General features: G+C 35.3%; 1 pseudogene; it reads left to right on the top strand.

The window, feature by feature from the left end:
* Positions 1-1,024: 1,024 nt before the first annotated feature.
* LOC120210976 lies at positions 1,025-22,263 on the top strand (annotated as a pseudogene).
* The last annotated feature ends 120 nt before the right edge of the window (positions 22,264-22,383 follow it).

Genomic DNA, 22,383 nt, shown 5'->3' on the forward strand with positions numbered 1-22,383 from the left:
TGTTTGCTCATAAATCATAAATTCTAGGTCTAGTGCTTTCTCAAAAGTTACGAACTAATTCTTAAAAAAAATTATGAACAAATCAATTATTTAACAAGTGAATTAGTAATTTATCGGATTAAATACTAAAAAAATTATGAACAAATCAATAATTTAACAAGTGAATTAGTAATTTATCGGATTAAATACAAATTCTTAGGGTACTTTCACTATCAGGGTCAATTCAGGTTATTTTTACCTCTCAAGGGAAATTTTGTAATTTCTTAATCATGTAATTTCGGTATTAAAATTTTAACTAGGTTAAATAAAATTTAGATATTTTGAGTTTAATTGCTTTTCCGGATAATCACTGAACTTGAAATTATTTCTTATCAGTCTTTTAGTGTCTTATACATGTAGTCTGAGTATTACTCAGTTTAATATTTTACATCGCATACGGATCGATTTTAGGAATATTAACTACACACATGTGACCAAACATAATCATTCATGCATTAACAAAAACCAACATGTTCTGTAAAGCACGCAAATGGTACAAATATATTATCTCGATTTTTGAGCTACACCAGTCGAACATTTAAACTCTATTCGACCACTCTCAAACTTGAATCTAACATTCAATAATATCTCGGATACATATCAACATAAATTACATCATAAACAGAGCTTAATTGCGAAAAATGGGTTGAATCGGGAGGTTAATCAGTGAAAAACATCTTATTGGGTTTGAATTTGGCAAAACAGAACTCAAAAATGGACTCAGGACATCGAAAATGGACTCAGAAAAAGTCAACAGTCAAAGTCAACGGTCAATGGGTTAGACCGGTTCGGGCTGGTTCTGTTCACTTGGACCGTCATTAAAGATTTTCTGGGGCGAGGATGACCCCCAAGCATACGCGACGGTGCGTAACAGTAGGTACGGGGTTGGGTCTGTCGAGCATCCCACGAGCAACCACACACCAATATCGACCCAATTCAACATCTAATTAAACCATAATATGGGTAAAATAATCGAATAAAGGCGATGAGAAGCTTACCCCGGCGATCGGCGACGAAGCAACGATGGACGACGAAATCGGTTAGGTTTTGGTCGGACGGCGACGGAGAGTTCAATGGTGGTTGGCGTGAGGCTAGCCGACAGTTGGAATGGCCGAATCGAGGGGATAGCGACGGTAACGTAAGGGTTTTCCTTCCTCTATTAGCGACGATCGGTGAATGATTCGGGGTCTTTAACGACTAAGGAGCACGACAACGACTTCCAGAGCGGGCGAATCGTGGAGGTCAACGTTGGGGTTATAGAAAAATGGGGATTTTTGGGGATGAGTTCGAGTTTCACGAGCTTGGGGGAAATGGGTTTTTGGGTATTAAAACTGAGCCTCAAACACTATAAGATATTTTTAGTTAAATTAATCATAAATAGTGATCTAGCCTTGTTGGTGGAGTGTTGATCGGCTATGCCTTAGGTTATGGGTTCAAAATTTCATTTTTTCCAATGACCAGAAAAATAGAAAAATTTAGGGTTAGGCCCCAAAACTTCATGTAGATTCTAAAATAGGTTGTAAGTTCTGAAATCTTGCAATTTGGTCCCTAAGTAAATTAAATTAATACTGAGTAAAACTCAAGAATTTTCGGGTGTGACAGATAAAACACATTACAAGCGTTTTCTTTATATTTAATTTGCTCTGACGTTTCTTGCCTAACACTAGGTCTGCTTCTGCATTTTTTACTCAAAAGAACTATCACCATCCACATTCAAACAATCTCACTCTTGCAGTTAACCGAGATTTAACATTCTTCGATGCCCAAAAGTGTAAGACTTTGTGATTTTATCCTCTTGAATTTGTCGTTGATTAGTTTTCTCTGATGTCAATTGGAAAAATTGTTCACCTTTGCTTCTGTAGCTGGGAGTTATCCGAGTAATAGTCGGATAAATTTCAAGGAAGTTCGGGTTTGCAGGATGGGAATTCAAGGAATATCCATGCTGATCTTGTGGGTGGTGTCGTAACCGGTTTTCGTCCGGGTACGAAATATTTATTTGGCGGGAAAATTGATGTGAATAAATGTTTTTGAAAATAATTTGGGAGTCGCCATCGGCCTTTTGGGTCAGGTAGGTCGAATACCTAAAATTATTTTTTTTAAAAGAGTTTAAGAAAACATCAATTAAAAATGAACTGATCTGCGTTTATACCAAAATTCGTTCTTTTTAATAATAAAAAGGGATTAGTGGTCGGTTACTTTTAGGGAAGGATTAGCACCCCTACAACGCCCAAAATTGGTACTTTTTTTAATTATAAATTGTCTCTATTATTAAAAATTTAAAAATTCAAAATATATTTAATTTATAATCCTATTATTTCAAAATTATATAAAAAATATTTATTTATTTAAAAATATCAGAAAAGGACTTTAGGTGCCTTAAGACAGTTCTTTTCTTTGATATTAATAAATTAATTTAAATAAAATTAAATAATAATTTTTATAATATTTAATTTTAAAATACCAGAATAGGACATCCAGTTGTATTAAGACTGCCCTTTTCTTTGATATTGACAAATAAATGTTAAAATAATTTATAAAAAATAAAATTATTATTTATTATATATATTTATGACTACATAATAATAATAAAAATATTTAATACACAAGTAAAATTAAAACATAAAATAAATTAAAACTATATATTTAAAAGCAATAAAATAAATGAAAAGATTTAAAATTAGTGACTAAATTATAGTAAAATTAAAATTAATACTAATTCATAATTAATCAAAATTATAGGGATTAAACATGTTATTTTTTATTTATTAATTTAGTGACTAAAATAAAATTATATAAATTCGGATATTAGAATAAAATAAATTAAAACTATTCAGATTAAAATATAATTATTAAAATTATAGGACTAAATCTGCTATTTACCCTAATATATTATTTTAATACAAAGGACTAAAATAAATAAAATTAAAATTAAAGATCTGAATTAAAAGGATTATAAACTCGATTTAGTGACTAAAATGTAAGGATTACAAATTCAAGGGATGACGGACAGGATTTAAAAATTATTTAATTACATAAATAGCCCTCCCCGAAATGGCGTCGTTCGGGAAGGGCTATTTAAAGCCAAAATCGGCTGGCTTGAAGGGCCAGCTTCATTTCTCATCTCTTCCCTCTCTCTCTCTTCTCTGAGAGAGAAAATTCTCTCGCTTCTCTCTAAAACAGAGAGAAGCTCTCCGGCCGGCAGCCACTCGCCGGCGTTGACCCTGCCGTCGGCCACCGCCTTCGGTGGCCGGAATAATTTTTTTTACACTAAAACGTAGATCGGACCGTCCTAATGACGGTTCCGATGGTCTTTTCTTTTAAACGGCTCCCAATCGGAGCAAATCTAAGAAATATACCTTCGTTTTCGAAGGTTTTTGTGACGTTTGAAGAGGTTCGGTGGTCGTAGCTTCCTCGGTAAGCCTTTCTCCTCCCTTTTCTTTGTTTTTTTGTTGCTGGTTGTTGTGATTTGGTCTCTATTTTTTTATCTTTGCTCTCGGTTTTTTTGTCTCTCTGAGTCCGTTTTTTTTTCTTCTGCAGATGGGGTGATGGCTTTATAGCCATCACCGGTGGCCATCGGACCGGGTAAAGAGTGAGTCTGTGAGTCACCGGACTCCCAGTGGTGACTCACCCCATGGCCATAACGTGGACGGCTGGTGTTGGAACTTCTGGAGCCTTTGGTTGGGCGTGGCAGCGGCTGGAGCAACGTGGAGCGGCAGCAGCTGGTGTAGTCCCTAGGGTATCATAACCCTAGGGTTTCATCTGGCGCCATCTGGACGTTGGATCAATGCTAGATCCAACGGTGGAGAAGCAAGCGGCGGTAGCTGAGATATAAACCCTAAATGGGTTTTAGGGTTTTTTGTGTTTGGGCCAATCGTTGGGCCTCGATTTGGGTTTTGTATAATAAATAATATATATTAATAATAATAATAATAATAATATAATAATAATAAATTTTAAAATAGAATAAAAAAATTGATGTCTACAGTTGCCCCTCTTTGCTCATCCTTGTGTTAACAAGAATAGAGCAAGACGAAAAGACAATAATTTTTTTCATTTGGCTTCCCTGATTATGATGGAATGTTGAAATAATCTTCCTTGGGATTAGCTCTTCTCATTATGAACTTTTCCGCTGGGATGATGTTGACCTATTTCCTTCTGTGATAGAGTCATTCAAAAGGTTGAATAAGTTCTTCTTATTTTGAACTTCTTCTTTCTTTTTCAGATGAGTTCTTCTTATTATGAACTTTCTCTGGAAAGGTTATGCTAATCTATCTGCTTCTGTGATAGAATTATGCAAAAGGTTGAACAAGCTCTTCTCATTGTGAACTCTTCTTCCTCTTCAAATAAGTTTTTCTTATTACGAACTTTCTCTGGAAATGTTGATCCATCAGTGATGAATTTGAACAAAAGGTTAACCAAGTTCTTCTCATTATGAACTTTTTTCCTTCTGATGATTCTTCTCATTATGAACTCGAACTGGAAAAGCTGATCCATCAAGTGATGGATTTGAGCATAAGGTTGAACAAATTATTCTCATTATGAATTTCTTCTCCTCCTTCAAGTAATGAGTTCTTCTCATTATGAACTCTACCTGGAAATTTAATCCATCAAATGATGAATTCAAACAAAAGGTTAAACAAATTCTTCTCATTATGAACTTCTTCTTCCTTCTTCAGATGAGTTCTTCTCATTATGAACTTTCTCTGGAAAAGCTGATCCATCAAGTGATGGATTTAAGCAAAAGGTTGACCAAATTCTTCTCATTATGATGACGAGTTCTTCTCATTATGAACTCTACCTAGCATGTTAATCCATCAAATAATGAATTCAAACAAAATGTTGAACAAATTCTTCTCATTATGAACTTCTTCTTCCTCTTCAAATAACGAGTTCTTCTCATTATGAACTCTGCCTGGAAATACTGATCCATCAAATGATGGATTTGAATCTTTGCTAAAATCTTTGAAATTCCTGTCAAAATTCAACATGGATAGAATGAATGAAAATGCCCTATTTTTGCAAATGCCTAAATATGCATGATTGTTAAGTTATTTGATTTCAGATTGGGAACTGAATATTTCTTCAGTTGAAAACCCAATAAATCTTTCTTCTTCAAATCAGAGAATCTATCATCTTATAAACTCAATAGTATAGGCTCTTTGAAAAGCTTGCATTCATGCAACATGCTAATTCTGATAACAACTCATCTGATTATGAAGATCTTTCAAGATGATTTCACATTCTGATAACAACTCATCTGATTATGAAGTGATCTTTAAGATAATTTCACAGATATCGATAGTTCTTTTAATACCGAGAAATCTTGAATTCTGATTCTGATGAGGAGAATAAACTGTTATAATGACAAAAATGGGATTCTCAGAGGCTGAAGCTTCAATAGCCATGGAGAGATGTGGTCCAGATCATCAATTGCAAATTGACAAATTTTATATGTGCTGCTCAAATGGCTAAGGTTACTGACACATTTCTTCCGGAAAAGATGGGAAGCCATTATGCAATGATCCCAATTACAATAAAAGGCGAAACTTGGGCTATGATTTTGGGAAAGGAATAAGCAAAAGAAGCTTTAAAAGAAACTTCTTAATGAAGACGATCATGCATTCATCTTTTAATTCCAATGATTGTTTCTGGGTTTTATATCAAACCAAATCAGAGAACTCAAAGAACTTCCAGAAGATGCTATTAGCATATTCCTCTTCCAAATTCAATAACTGGTTCTGTGGTTCATACCAAAACAGATCAGATAACTCAAAGAACACTTCCAGAAGATGCTATGAGCACATTCCTCTTCCAATTCAATGATTGATTTTACCAAACCAGATCAGATACTCAAAGAACCTTCCAGAAGATGCTGAGCACATTCCTCTTCAAAATTAATGACTGGTTCTACCAAACCAGATCAGATACTCAAAGAACACTTCCAGAAGATGCTATGAGCACATTCCTCTTCCAAATTCAATGATTGATTTTACCAAACCAGATCAGATAACTCAAAGAACACTTCCAGAAGCAGTTAATGTTTGGACTGGGATATCACAGTACTTATTCGATGTAGAGCCAGAATTTGTAGATTCGAAGCATTTTCATGCTACTACACTGAAAAGGGCTATATTCATAATTCTGCCAATTAAAAACAGATTTTCTCTTATTCTGCTTCCTCCATGTGCTAATGCTTTTCCATTGACAAAGAAATGATGGCCTTCCTGGGATCCAAGAACAAAGTTGAACTGTTTATAAACATGTACAGGAAGTGCCAAATTGACAGAAAGGATCTGTAAGGCTCTTGAAGCTTATGGCAAAGAGTCACATTCGAGTGTCCAGAAGTATGTTCTTGATGAGTGCTGAAAATGGAATCTAGTATGGGTTGGAAGGAATAAAGTTGTTCCACTTGGATCTGATGAGGTGGAAATGCTTCTAGGTTTCCCTAAAAACCATACATAATGATCTGTATAGAGACATGTTCCATGGTGGTATCAATGTCCTGTCTCTTTTCTCTGGGATCAATGATGCAGAAGTTGTCTTTTACTGTCTTGGTATACTTTTGAAAACAGATGTGCAAGAACTGAATGATGATCGGTTGGAGCAATTGATGAGTAGATTTGTCGAATTCGACCTTGTTGTCGGTAGCATCCCGTGTAACAATCTTAATGGAAGCAATAAACATCATCATGATGAACTAGATTTTTGTTGGTGTATTTACTTGTAATGATTGCTACAACGAACTATCTTTTCTACTGCTCCAATATACCCCATTCTTTTTGAATCATTGTATTCCATGCCTTTGAAAGTTTACATAAGTGATATTCAGAAATCTTAACTTATTTCAAAATTATGTTAATCCATAAAAGAATAAATGAATTTTCGAAAATAAATTGAACTTGAAATAGATAGAATTGTATTCAAAGTTATGACAAGCTAAGAATGATAAAAATTCAAATGACTCAACAAATTATTAGCATAAGTATTGCTAAATTAATCAAATTGACACAATTTAGAGTAATGATGTAAGCTTTTGTCTAGAAGATCTCAAACGTTGTCAAAATGCTTGTAGATGTGAAGTTTCTCCCAAACTGTCAAAATCTTAAGAGAGTTCAATTGCCAGATGCCTAATATCAACATGCATTTGAGCCGCCCTTTCAGATTTTCAACTCAAATCCTTCATTTGGTTACAAGATGCCCTTTGCGGGTTTTCACCTTGACCCCCTTTTTTCTTTTTTCTTTCTTTTTTCCTTTCTTTTTTTTTCTTTCTTTTTTTTCTTTTTCTTCTTTCTTTTTCTTCTCTTTCTTCTCTTTCTTCTCTTCAAGCATAATATTTCTTTACAGAATCCGAGTTTATTGGATTTCTCAGAATTTTTCCATCCATTTCTGCCAAGATCAACGCTCATCCGGAAAAGGCCTTTTTCACAACGTATGGCCTTCCCAATTAGGCATCCATTCCCACGGAAATCTTTATGTATAGGCAAAATCTTTTTTAGTACTAGATCACCCTCTTGGAATTCTCTTGGATGTACTTTTTTGTCATGAGACTCATCATCCGTTTCTGATACATCTGTCCATGGCAAATAGCTTTCAATCTTTTCTCCTCAATAAGGTTCAATTGATCAAATCTAGCTTGGATCCATTCAGATTCATCCAATTTTGTTTCTCTCAAAATTTGAAGTGATGGAATCTCAACTTCAATTGGTAAGACTGCTTCCATCCCATAGACTAAAGAAAAAGGTGTTGCCCCTGTAGATGTTCGAACAGTAGTTCGGTATGCGTATAAAGCAAAAGGTAACTTTTCGTGCCAATCTTTGTAAGTTTCAATGGTCTTTGTAATAATTCTCTTGATGTTCTTATTTGCTGCTTCAACTGCCCCATTCATCTTTGGACGATATGCCACTAAGTTTGCATGTTTGATCTTAAACTGTGCACAAAGTTCGGTCATCATTTTGTTGTTCAGGTTCAGAGCATTATCTGTAATGATCCTTTCTGGTAGGCCATACCGGCAAACTATCTATTTCTTTATGAATTTGCAGACTGTGAACCTCTTAATATTGGCATATGAAGCAGTTTCAACCCATTTGGTAAAATAATCAATTGCCACAAAGGATGAAACAATGCCCATTCGATGCTTTTGGTGTGATTGCACCAATGACATCTATTCCCCACATAGAAAATGACCAGGGTGCTGTCATTACATGTAAAGGAGATGGGGGTACATGAATCTTGTCTGCATATATCTGGCATTTATGACATTTCCTTGCATAATCATGCAATCTGTGTTCATGGTAGCCCAATAGTATCCATATCTCATTATTTTTCTGGCCATGGAAGACCATTTGCATGTGTTCCACATATTCCACTGTGTACTTCTTCAATGATGCTTCTAGCTTTGCTGGTATTTAAACATTCAATAGCATTTGATCATTGCTTCTTCTATACATAATCTCTCATCAGAAAATTCCAGAAGCCATTCTTCTCAAGGTTCTTTTATCAATTTCAGATGCATTTTGTGGATAACTTTGATTTTTGATATTGCAGAATATCATGATACCATGGTTTACCATCTACCTCTTCTTCCACAATAACAATGTGCAGGAATTTCGTATACTTGCATTTTGATTGGCATCATATCAACTTTCTTAGTTGCCTGAAACATAGCAGCTAATGTAGCCAAAGCATCTGCCATTGATTTTCTTCTCGAGGAGATAATTGAAGGTAACCTCTCAAATTCTTTCACTAATTTGAGGGTAAAGTTTGGTATTCCAACAATTTGGGATCTTTTGTTCCCATTCTCCTCGCAATTGATACACCACTAACGATGAATCTCCATATATTTTGAGACATTTTCCCATTCTCCTCGCAATTGATACACCACTAACGATGAATCTCCATATATTTTGAGACATTTGATTTTTCTTTCTATAGCTGCTTTCAATCCCATGACACAAGCTTCGTATTCCGCCATGTTATTGGTGCAAAAAACTCCAGTCTACTTGTAAAGGGATAATAAATATTTTTGGAGAAATTAACATGCCCCGATTCCTCGTCCCAAAGCATTGGATGCTCCGTCAAAGTAAAGCTTCCAAAATGCAGATGCATCATTTGTTCTGACTTCTTCATTCATGGATATGCACAACAAATCTTCATCGGGAAAATTGAAACTCAAAGGCTGATAATCATTTGATACACGACTGGCCAGAAAATCATCTATGACACTTCCTTTTATCGCTTTTGGTTGACATATACAATATCAAACTCATAATAACATCTGCCATCTACCATTCTGCCTGTCAAAGCTGGTGATTCCATTAAGAATTTCAAAGGATCAAGTTTTGATATCAACCAAGTAGTATGGTATAACATTTATTGTCTGAGTCTTCGAGTAGTCCACACCAAGGCACAACATAATTTTTGTATTAGTGGATATCGAATTTCACAATCAGTAAATTTCTTGCTCAGATAATAAATAGCTTTTTCTTTTCTTCCAGATTCATCATGCTGTCCCAGTACACATCCCATTGAATTTTCAAAGACCGTCAAGTAGAGAATTAATGGTCTATCAGGCATTGGTGATACTAAAATTGGGGCATTGGATAAATATTTCTTAATAATATCCAAAGTTTCTTGACATTCTTCATTCCAGACTTCAGGATTGTTCTTTCGAAGTAATTTGAACACTGGATCACATTTGTCAGTTAATTGAGAAATGAACCGAGATATATAATTTAATCTTCCCAAAAAGCCTCGAACTTCTTTTTTTGTATTGGGTGGTGGAAGATCTTGAATTGCTTTTACTTTATCTGGATCAATCTCGATTCCTTTTTTGCTGACCACAAATCCCAAAAGTTTCCCGGAAGTTACCCCAAAAGTGCATTTAGCGGGGTTGAGCTTTAATTGATACTTCCTCAATCTCTGGAAAAGCTTTCTCAGGTTTTGAATATGTTCTTCTTCAGTTTGGGATTTGGCAATCATGTCATCCACGTATACTTCAATCTCTTTGTGCATCATGTCATGAAACAAAGTTACCATAGCTCTTTGATACGTTGCCCCTGCATTTTTCAATCCAAATGGCATCACTTTATAGCAGAATGTGCCCCACATGGTTACAAATGTTGTTTTTTCCATGTCTTCAGGATTCATTTTTATCTGATTATATCCTGAAAAGCCATCCATGAATGAAAACTATGCGTGTCCTACAGTATTATCCACCAAGGTGTCTATGTGAGGTAATGGAAAGCTATCTTTCGGACTAGCTTTGTTGAGATCTCTGTAATCCACACACATTCGAACTTTTCCATTTTTCTTCGGTACGGGAACAATGTTGGCTACCCATTCTGGGTATTTAGCTGCCTGTAGGAAACATGTATTGATTTGTTTCATCACTTCCTCTTTGATCTGCAACAACATTTCTGGCCTCATTCGTCTGAGCTTTTGTTGGACCGGTTTATATTCTGGATTGATTGGAAGTTTGTGCATTACTATATCTGTGCTCAAACCAGGCATATCTTGATAAGACCATGCGAAGATATCTTTGAACTCTTGAAGGAGATTTATCAATTCTTGTTTTATCTGGATGGTCAGAGTAGTACCAATTTTCACCTCTTTTATTTCTTCATCTGTTCCCAGATTCACAGTTTCAATCTCTTCTTTGTAGGGTAGAATTTGTTTGTCTTCTTTTTCTACCAATCTTAATAATTCAGTAGAAACTGCACATTCTAGTTCATCCTCACACCCATTGATTTCTTCCAGACATATGGACTGCTCTAAATTTATCTCTTGATTAAATTTTGGAATAAACATGCTATTAACATGGTGACACCTGCAAATTTAAGTCGGACACATTTCCGAAAGAATATAGTACATTTATGAAATAAATAAATGTAAAAATGTAAGAAAATGTAAAGAATGATTGCCGTCTGAAAATTTTAAAGAAAATTTCTTATATTTAACCTAATTTTCTTTACAAGATAACAAAAAGTTTTCATACTTTTGAGCTAAACATAAAGATTAGTTCTGAATATTACTCTGCGAATCCTATCCAAGTATTTTCCAGTCTTGTTGTCATTCATGATCATGTTGATAAATAATCCATTCATAGCTTCTTCAACTATGTTTTGATCTTTCGTCAACTTTTCTTCTTTAAAGGCTTCAACAAGATGTTGTTCTACATTAATTGTTCCCCCTGATCTGAATGTGGTCTTCAATTGTGGGAAAGATATGTGTTCCCAAAGGATTTCTTTCCCTTTCAACCTTGCCTTTCTGTCTTCACATCTTCTTTTCATCTCTTTGTTCTTTTGCTGAAAATTGGGCTTAAATCCAAGCCCAAAACGATCTTTCTTCATCTTTATACTTACAGGAACCGAAATCCCTTGAATATTCTTTCCTAAACCTTTCCCAGCTTTAGCTCTGATGCCTAAAGTTTGTCGTACCGTCATCTTGGTACAATCAGATAATCTGGGATATGGAATTTTGCTTCCTTCTGCAATAAAGGTTGCATTTACAAATTCAAGAGCTCGGAAAGAGCATTCAAGAGCATCATCATTGGTTTCAATATATGGAACATCACTTGTTACAGACGCAATGATTTCTTCTTCAGCTCCGACACATATTAGTTGTCCATCAACAACAAATTTCAATTTCTGATGCAGTGAAGAAGGAACGGCTCTTGCTGAATGAATCCATGGCCTTCATAATAAACAATTATATGTAGGGTGGATGTTCATCACCACAAAGTCAATATTGTACACGACTGGTCCGATTAACAACGGTATTTCCATTTTCCCAAGCACCTCTTTTTGAGTACCATCAAAGGCTCGTACTACATTCTGATAGCTCTTCATGTGTGATTTATCCACATGCATTCTTTGAAGTGTGACTAGAGGCATCAAGTTGAGAGCGGATCCATTTTCAATCAATACTCCTGGCAACACATGACCATGATAATGTGTCGTGATATTCAAAGCTTTTACTGACCCCATTCTGCCTTCAGGTATTTCATCATCTCGTGAACGTTATGTAATTGTCAGCGGCTATATGTCCCACAATTCTGTCAAGTTTATTGAGGGATATATCCTCAGGGATAAATGTTTGATTGAGCATTTTCATCAAAGTATTTCTATGTGCTTCTGAATTCATCAATAGATCAAGAATAGAAATTTTCGCTTGTTGTTTTGTATTGTTCAACCACATATCACTATGTTCAGGAATTTCAAAAATTCTTGAGCTTGTTTTTCTGTCACAGGCTCATTGAATGCTGGAGGGGATTCATCATCAAATACCTTCTGGGGTATTACCATGGTTTTTCCTTTTGTTTTCACTTGTTCCGAGGCATTGGATGTTTCGGGAGAGTAACATCTCCCACTTCTTGTAAAGAATCCAACTTCACTCACTGCTTCAGACGTCGAACCCAAACTCTGTATTTTCTCTTCCATTTTTTCTAGAGAAACAGATCCTCCTACCATTGAAACATTGGTAGTATAATTCCAAGGTACCTTGCGGGTATCTTTGTATGGAAATGGTAGAGGAGTGGTGATAACTACTTTCGACTTTGTTGGTACAGGAATCACCGTAGATGATTTCACATTAATGATCACAGGATCATTTGTTCTTTGACTAGGTTTAGAATCCTCTGATGAGAAAACATCATCTTCTTTTTTCCCTGGTTCTTCTTCAAAGAATTCTATCTCTCTGCTATTCATTAATTTTTGCACCAAATCCCTAAACTCAGGACATAGTTGAATTTCATGCCCCTTCTTGATGATATTCACAATAATTCTTGCCTTCATTATGTTTTGGCCTGAATTGTTATGGAATTATACCGGCTAAAGAGAGTTGTTGAAATACCCAAACAAAAGGAGATTTAATTTCAGAAATGTCAGTTTTTGCTTTCTTTCTGTTCTCTTCCTGAATTGCATTCACGTTTTTATCTCCATGATTTGGAAATGGATGATTTGATGTAGATGCTGAATTGAATTCCAACTTTCCAGTGTTGATCAAATTTTGAACCACCCTTTTGAATGCCAAACAGTTTTCAATAGAATGACCCGTAATTCCTTCATGGTAAACACAGTGTGCCTTTATATCATACCAAGGAGGGAATGGTGGTTGCATGGGAACCAAAGGATAGGGCCGTATGACATCTGTTTTTAACAGCGAATCATAGATCTCAGCATATGGTACTGGTAAAGGTGTAAAAGACAGCCTTTCATTTTCCTTTCGAGATCCTTTGGACTCTGCTCGATTAGTGTTTGTTTCCTCTTTCTTAACCCTTGGCTGGGTTATTGTAACACTTTTCGATGAATCCTTGTTGTAAGAGTTTGCATTGTTGATCTCATTCTCTTTTTTCCGGTACATAGGTCTTTTGGAACTAGACCCCTCATTTGATTCAATTTTGCCACTTTTCAAGACATTTTCAATGAGTTCTCCAGAAATGACCAAGTCTGCAAAATTTCTGGTTGCATTCCCCATTAGATGATTTAAATAAGGAGCTTTCAATGTATGGACAAATATTACTGTGGCCTCTTTTTCTGACAAAGGTGGTTGAACTTGGGCTACTGTGTCACGTCATCTCTAGGCATACTGTCTGAACGTTTCGTTATTCTTTTTCTCCAAATTTTGGAGAGTCCATCTATCAGGGACCATGTCTGTTACGTGGCGGTACTGCTCTAGGAATGCTTTATCCAGATCTTTCCAGGATCTAATATTGGCTTTGGTCAATTGAGTATACCATTTTAAAGCTGGTCCTGTCAAACTATCTTGAAAGCAGTGAATTAACAACTTCTCGTCTTTCACATATCCTGCCATTCTGCGACAAAACATAGTAATGTGGGATGAAGGGCATGTAGTACCGTCATATCTATCAAATTCGGGAACTTTGAACTTGATGGGAGGATTAAGTCTGGAACCAAACTAACTCACTAGCGTCAAACCCATAGAATGATTCAGTTATTTCCACGGATTTCATTCGTTCTTCTAAGCTCTTGATCTGTCTGGTCAATTCTTCATTTACTTTTTCTTTCTCATTCAGCTCATTCAAATCTGGGATTAAATGCTCAGTATTAAAATCCCCTATTTTCACATCTGATATAAGTGGATTTTTGCTTGAAGATGCAGGATCCATGTCGATTTTCATGGGGTTTGGCTTCTTGAAATGCTGAAGTGCGAGCATTAATTTGTATAGGTGTAGTACCAGAGTGATAAATTGGTTCTGGTGGAAAACCTAGAGGATACATAGGTTCTTGGTCGAAAGATACAGGATTTTCATGCATTTTTCCAATGATAGCTTGCCTTTTAAACATGTCTTCTATTTTCTGCATCATGTTGTCTTGTGAATTTGCAATACTGGCTTCAATTTCTCCAGCTTCATTCTCATTTCTGCTTGTTCTTTATTATGTGTTCCTCAATACGTTGTATTTTATCCTCCATAATTCTCTTAGTAGCTTGTCTAGTACCGTAGTGATGTTGTATTTCTCTTTGGCCAGAATAACTGCGATTGAAAAATCTTTTGATATTATTTTTTCCAAATTTTAATTAATGAATTTTATCTTAAATAAAAAAATATCCATAAAGAAAATCATGAAATGAATAATGAATGTATGCAAAATGCATGTATGCAAAAAGGTATTGATCCCAAAAAGTTAACTGTCATAGAACAACTTTCATCGACATACAAAAGTTTCTTTATAATATATCATAACTACAGATAAGGCGTAGCTTTCCTATTAAGCTCTATAATTTCTTTCATTAACCATGACACCCTCTTTCCGAACTTAGAAACTGGATAACGTGATGCTCATTATTTTAGCTTCAACAGCTAGTTCCCCAACATATCTAGCAACTTCACTCATTTGTACCATGGCCTCGAAACACCGTATACTTCTTTCTTACTTCTTTCAACATAGAAATCAATTGACTTTTGCCATTGTTCATTAGTTCCTTCAAGAGTTTGCTCCAACTCAGTGATTTGACTTGACAATTGTGCAGAATTTTTTCAAGATCTCTAATGCGTCTTCGCAGTGAAGCACTTTCCTCATTACTTTCTTTGAGATCATTAGGTCCTAGACGAACCTTTTCTTTAAATAATGATTCTTCAAGTTGCAAAATGTAAGCGTTAAACTCTGAGTTTTGCTTCTAGACTGATCCAGATCTTCTCAAGTTTGTTCGTGCTTCTTGCATTCTTTGATTAATCTCTGGATTTGAACATTCTTGTTTCTGCATCTTTGCATCCAATTGCTAGCCACTTCTTGTTCTACCTCAAGTTTGGTGTTGAAATTCTTTCTTTCAGCTCCATCCCTTTCTCTTTGCATTTCATTCATGATTTCGCGGTGTTCAGCTTTGTGTTTTATAATTCGCTCTCTTCTGTCAACCTCAAAATCTTCCATTTTTTGCTTTCCTTTCTCAAGGCTTTTGAGTAGACGGCTATTCTTTCCTTTCAGATCTTCAACTCGACTTTTCTCGATGTTCAATTCTCTGCTCATCTGTACTGTTGATTGGCTTGGTCCTGATGCTTTCCGGGATTTATATAACTCTTGGTAATTTTCTTTAATGCTCTAAATTCACCATCAACTTTTTCTTTGTTTTCTCTCAACATTGCACATTGTGATGAATAAAAGTCAATATCAACACCCAAATAGCTTTTCGTCTCATTTGCTCTAATTCTCTTGACCAGCCTTCTCTTTCTGCTTCAAACTCAGCTCTCAGGATTTCAATCTCTGATGGAAACCTTAATGCGATCTTCCATAGAGATATCCTCATTTTGATCTGGTAGAGGAATATTTTCATTTTTCATGAAAGATCTTCATTCCTCATAATCAGGAGTTAGCATTTCTTTTGCTGCTTTAGCTCGGATACAAAAAGTTGTTTTCCAAGCTGTAACGGCTTCCATGATATTTCTTTTATAATTTTTGCTGTGGAATGCGAACTCAGATGAATGTAATCCAGCAGTGACAGGTACAAATTGACGACCTTCATACTGTTGCCACGGGGCTCGTCATGCAATGTCATTGCTTTGCAGATTTCGAAAAGCATTAATCCACATATCTTTCTTAATTTCTTTCGGCCATTCTTGCTCCAGAAATTCTTTTAATGGTGAGTAATCCGTATTAAAACGTCGGTATGAAACCTTTTCTGTCTTCCAGAAATGGCTACGGACCCAAACATATAACAACTGGTACACCCCTGAGAATCGTCCACCTCCTAGCTTTCTACAAGCATTTAACGATCTGAAAGTCTCTGCTAGAATTGCAGAAGCAGGATTAATCTTTTTTTGTAGTTGTTCAAACAAATCTACTACTGCAGCTTCAATATATCCCAATACTTTTGGGAAGATGACCATACCATACATACCCAGAGCAAATAGATCGAATCGTACTTTAGTGTCTGGATGACACTGAATAAGTTCTTTAATGTTGGTCCAAGCAATGCCTTCGCTTTCGCCTTTTTGTTTTGTACGGGATTCCACCCATTCTTCTCGTACTCCGGCAATCTTTGCTAATTTAACTCGAAAGGGTTGAGTTTTAATTGACTTTGAATAAATTCGATTCTCCAAAGCCCCTTCTATATGTAGCAAAGTTGTGTACTCTTCAATAGTAGGGACCAAGTCCTCCTTATTGAGAGTGAAGCAATTGTACCCTGGATTCCAGAATTGAATTAGGGCTCGAAGTAAATCATCATCAACTTCGACATAGACCAAATATGGGATGTCTCCGTAAGTCTGATAAAACTGCAACTTTTTGTTTGAGTCCCAACTTTCCCAAATACTTCGCAAATCTTGCATATCATTTCTTTTTAGCGAAACTGGAGAATAACTGGCCAAATCAGATACATAATCATCTTGCAGACTGTCTCCTACTTGTCTTTGTAAGTCCTCAGCCCACTGTCTTACTTCTGAGTTTAGAATTATTTGATTTGAACACTTTTTATCCATGGATGAAGGTTTTCCAATGAGACAATTAACACGAGGATCAATGCATTTTATCATGTATGATGTTATGCAAACAGAAAAAAATAAAGAACACACAAAAAGAAATGAATTAGTTTACATAATAAAGAAATTTAACAATAATATCTACCTAAATATCTTTATTTAAACATGCTTTTTCATAAATTTAAAAAATTTAAATTTACATGTAATTTAATCAGTAAGTTAATAAATAAATTAAAAGGAAAGTTAGAATTCATTTCTCCTGTGTGTACACCTATTTTGGACAAAATTTCGGCATGGCTTCAGATCGGAAGAGTTTCTAGGGTTTATTATATGCAAGGTTTCAGATCTAAGAATAAAGGTACCTGAATTGTCCTTGTTAGTGCCCCCTTGGGTTGCTAACCCTCAATCCTAGTCCATCACAGACTAAAGTGGATCGAGTTCAATTCGAGGGGATACATTTCTCTATGCCTGACACGGAGAATAAATTCTCATGAAGACATAGAGCATATGAACCCCGAAAGTTACTTGCTAGGTCTGACACGGAGAATAAATTCTCACGAAGACGTCGCTTTCACTCCCACTTAAAAGGGACAAACTCAATTATAGAGCTTTATGTTATGCAATGCAAGTGTTGTGTGTGAGGAGAAATGTTCAAACCTCTAACAGAAAAAATAAATAATGACATAAAATACTTGTAAATAAAATGAAATATTAATAAGAAAATATATAAATACTATGAAAATAATAAGTATATAAAAAAATTTTGAAAAGAAAGAATTATAAATCAAATATATGAATTTTTTAATTTATAATTAATAGAGACAATTTATAATTGATTTTAAAAGCTTAACCAGTCCCCAGCGGAGTCGCCAAGCTGTCGTAACCGGTTTTCGTCCGGGTACGAAATATTTATTTGGCGGGAAAATTGATGTGAATAAATGGTTTTTGAAAATAATTTGGGAGTCGTCATCGGCCTTTTGGGTCAGGTAGGTCGAATACCTAAAAATTATTTTTTTAAAAGAGTTTTAAGAAAACATCAATTAAAAAATGAACTGATCTGCGTTTATAACCAAAAATTCGTTCTTTTTAATAATAAAAAGGGATTCGTGGTCGGTTACGTTTAGGGAAGGATTAGCACCCCTAAAACACCCAAAATTGGTACTTTTTTAATTATAAATTGTCTCTATTATTAAAAATTTAAAAATTTAAAATATATTTAATTTATAATCCTATTATTTCAAAATTATATAAAAAATATTTATTTATTTAAAAATATCAGAAAAGGACTTCTAGGTGCCTTAAGACAGTTATTTTCTTTGATATTAATAAATATTAATTTAAATAAAATTAAATAATAATTTTTTATAATATTTAATTTTAAAATACCAAAATAGGACATCCAGTTGTATTAAGACTGCTATTTTCTTTGATATTGACAAATAAATGTTAAAATAATTTATTAAAAAAATATAAATTATTATTTATTATATATATATTTATGACTACATAAAAATAATAAAAATATTTAAATATAAACAAGTAAAATTAAAACAATAAAAATACAATTAAAACTATATATTTAAAGCAATAAAATAAATGAAAAGATTTAAAATTAGTGACTAAATTATAGTAAAATTAAAATTAAATACCTAATTCATAATTAATCAAAATTATAGGGATTAAACATGTTATTTTTTATTTATTAATTTAGTGACTAAAATAAAATTATATAAAATTCAGATATTAGAATAAAATAAATTAAAACATACTATTCAGATTAAAATATTAATTATTAAAATTATAGGACTAAATCTGCTATTTACCCTAAATATATTATTTTAATACAAAGGACTAAAATAAATAAAATTAAAATTAAAGATCTGAATTAAAAGGATTATAAACTCGATTTAGTGACTAAAATGTAAGGATTACAAATTCAAGGGATGGCGGACAGGATTTAACAATTATTTAATTACATAAATAGCCCTCCCCGAAACGGCGTCGTTCGGGAAGGGCTATTTAAAGCCAAAATCGGCTGGCCCGAAGAGCCAGTTTCATTTCTCATCTCTTCCCTCTCTCTCTCTTCTCTGAGAGAGAGAAAAATTCTCTCGCTTCTCTCTAAAACAGAGAGAAGCTCTCCGGCCGGCAACCGCTCACCGGCGTTGACCCTGCCGTCGGCCACCGCCTTCGGTGGCCGGAATAATTTTTTTTACACTAAAACGTAGATCGGACCGTCCTAATGACGGTTCCGATGGTCTTTTCTTTTAAACGGCTCCCAATCGGAGCAAATCTAAGAAATATACCTTCGGTTTTCGAAGGTTTTTTGTGACGTTTGAAGAGGTCCGGTGGTCGTAGCTTCCTCGGTAAGCCTTTCTCCTCCCTTTTCTTTTGTTTTTTTGTTGCTGGTTGTTGTGATTTGGTCTCTATTTTTGTATCTTTGCTCTCGGTTTTTTTGTCTCTCTGGGTCCGTTTTTTTTCTTCTGCAGATGGGTGATGGCTTTATAGCCATCACCGGTGTGGCCATCGGACTGGGTAAAAGAGTGGAGTCTGGTGAGTCACCGGACTCCCAGTGGTGACTCACCCCATGGCCATAACGTGGACGGCTGGTGTTGGAACTTCTGGAGCCTTCGGTTGGGGCGTGGCAGCGGCTGGAGCAACGTGGAGCGGCGACAGCTGGTGTAGTCCCTAGGGTATCATAACCCTAGGGTTTCGTCTGGCGCCATCTGGACCGTTGGATCAATGCTAGATCCAACGATGGAGAAGCAAAGCGGCGGCAGTTGAGATATAAACCCTAAATGGGTTTTAGGGTTTTTTTGTTTTGTTTGGGCCAATCTGTTGGGCCTCGATTTGGGTTTTGTAATATTAATAAATAATATATATTAATAATAATAATAATTATAATAATAATAATAATAAATTTTAAAATAGAATAAAAAAAATTGATGTCTACAGGTAGATTCTATGATTCCTGCAACAACATCAAGTTCACTTTCCTTACAGCTTATTTCATTACCTTGTTGAGCTGGTCAGTCACGAATATCATCAAAAATATGCAGATATCGGCGAGCTCGAGCATATAAAATATGTTATCAAATGTGGCAGTGATTACTTGCTCAAGGTCTTTGCCCCTCCAGGTGCAAAATCTAACTCCACGGTGTTCTATTCACAGGCAAGCATTTGCATAAATTATTTGCCTCAAAGTAACATCGGTGACAATACTGACATTTGAGACTGTTCTCTGATGTGTTTTTAGGTCGGAAGTGCAGGTAATGACACGAAAAATCTAATCCCCAACGACATAAATTGCTGGAAAAGGCCGGAAGACATGAGCTATGAGAGGCCTGTCTCAGTTTGTAACGAGACAGCTTCTGATTTAGCAGGGGAAATCATTGCAGCACTTTCAGCAGCTTCAATAGTATTCAAACAAGATAATGGATATTCACTAGGATTAGTTAAAACAGCAGAGAAGATATATGAGGTTGCCGAGAAAGCAGACAGGAATTTAATAGGCGTGACTTAAACGACCATTGATGCTTGTGGAGAGGAAGCGAGAAAGTTTTACGACTCGTCCGGGTACAAAGATGAGTTGGTTTGGGGAGGAACTTGGTTGTTCTTTGCTACTGGGAACCACACTTATCTTGACTATGCCACTGCAAACTTTGCTGCAGCAGCTGATAATGAAACAATGGAGGACAAAGGGATTTTCAATTGGAATAATAAGATCACTGCCAATGCGGTAATTTGAGTAGATATGTTTCATGTGGTTTTTGTATTTGGTGCATACATTACAAGGACTCAGACTTATTTTCTCCTTCCATCTGATTTTGTAGGTTTTGTTTACAAGGCTTCGTTTCTTTCTTGATATTGGATTTCCATATGAGAAGGCATTAGGATTAGCCTCCAACACGACTGAACAGCTTATGTGTTCTTATCTTTCAGACAAATACTTCAATACTACGCCTGGTATGTTCATCCGGTCTCATTCCTGCAATTAGCCACAAAACATTGATGTATACTTTGTAGAGGCATTTCATCTAGGGCGGTAAGCTTAACTAGTCGAACTCGAGTATTGTTAAGGTTCACTTGATTTGAAAACTCACGAGCTTAAAATTATCAAGCTCGACTCAAAATAAATAAAAAATTGAAACTCAACTCAACTCGAAAACTCGTGAACTTAAAATCTTCAAGCTTGACTCGAAATCAAAAGTTGAAGCTCGAGCTCGAAAAAATATGAACTCGAAACATTCTCAAACTTAATTCGATTGAAACTATAACGTGAGCTACTCAAACATATAAGCCTTACATTGTAATTTTTTTAAAATATATAAATGTTAAAATTATTAATAATTTAATTTTTTAAAAAATAAAATCTGAATATATTATTTTTTTCAAGTTACTCACGAGATTTACAAGTCGGGTATCAAATAACTTACTTCGACTCATTAAGAATTCAAATTGAGTTCAATATTGAGTCAAGCCCATTTAATTCGAGTATTGACCAAATTTTCACTAAGTCGAACTCAAGTAACTCTCAATCTATCTCTTCTCATTTACAACCTTAATCTAATCATCAATAGTCTTATATGGTTTAATGGTAGGTGGATTGATCCTCTCAAGGCCTGATAATGGTGGAGCACTCCAGTATGCAGGCACGGCATATTTCTTGGGTAAATTATTCAACGATTATCTTACACTTATTCACAGATCCGGTTGGAATTGCAGCGATGGTGGGTTTTCTTTGGAAATGTTACAAAGCTTCTCCACTTCTCAGGCAAGCCTATATCTGTCAACAAGTATGCAAGTACTAATCATGCAATAATGCATCTAAAACAGCAGTCTTTATTGTTTCCTCACTTATACAGATTAATTACATTCTAGGATATAATCCGAGGAAGATGAGCTACATGGTTGGCTTCGGAGATCACTATCCAACAAGAGTTCACCACTGGAGTGCGTCGATTCCTTTGGATGGTCAATATCACTCGTGTACCAAAGGTGGCAGATGGCTGAACTCGCAAGATCCAAACACGAAAACAATTTTGGGACCAATGGTAGCTGGACCAGATCGGTTTGATGATTTCTCCGATGAAAGGGACAAACCATGGTTCACTGAACCAAGCATAGCAAGCAATGCTGGTTTGGTTGCAGCACTCATTGCACATCATGACCCTCCTCAACCATCTTCAGCTTCTAATAGCCCTAATCTAGGCCTGGACTTGATGGGGGTCTTTGAAAAAGTTAACAATCTAGCTAGCCCTAATCCACTTTTGTTTACCAAAATTTACATGGCATGAAAGGGATCAAGGACAAAGCAAACAGCATAATGTTTGAAACTCCTAATATTTGCTACATTTTCAAATTTTAGATGACGGAGCTTCAAATGTCCCAAAAAGACATAATGAACATGCACATAA

The sequence above is a fragment of the Hibiscus syriacus genome, unplaced genomic scaffold, assembly GCF_006381635.1.
Source record: "Hibiscus syriacus cultivar Baekdansim isolate YM2019G1 unplaced genomic scaffold, ASM638163v2 tig00109948_pilon, whole genome shotgun sequence".
Classification (NCBI taxonomy): Eukaryota; Viridiplantae; Streptophyta; class Magnoliopsida; order Malvales; family Malvaceae; genus Hibiscus; species Hibiscus syriacus.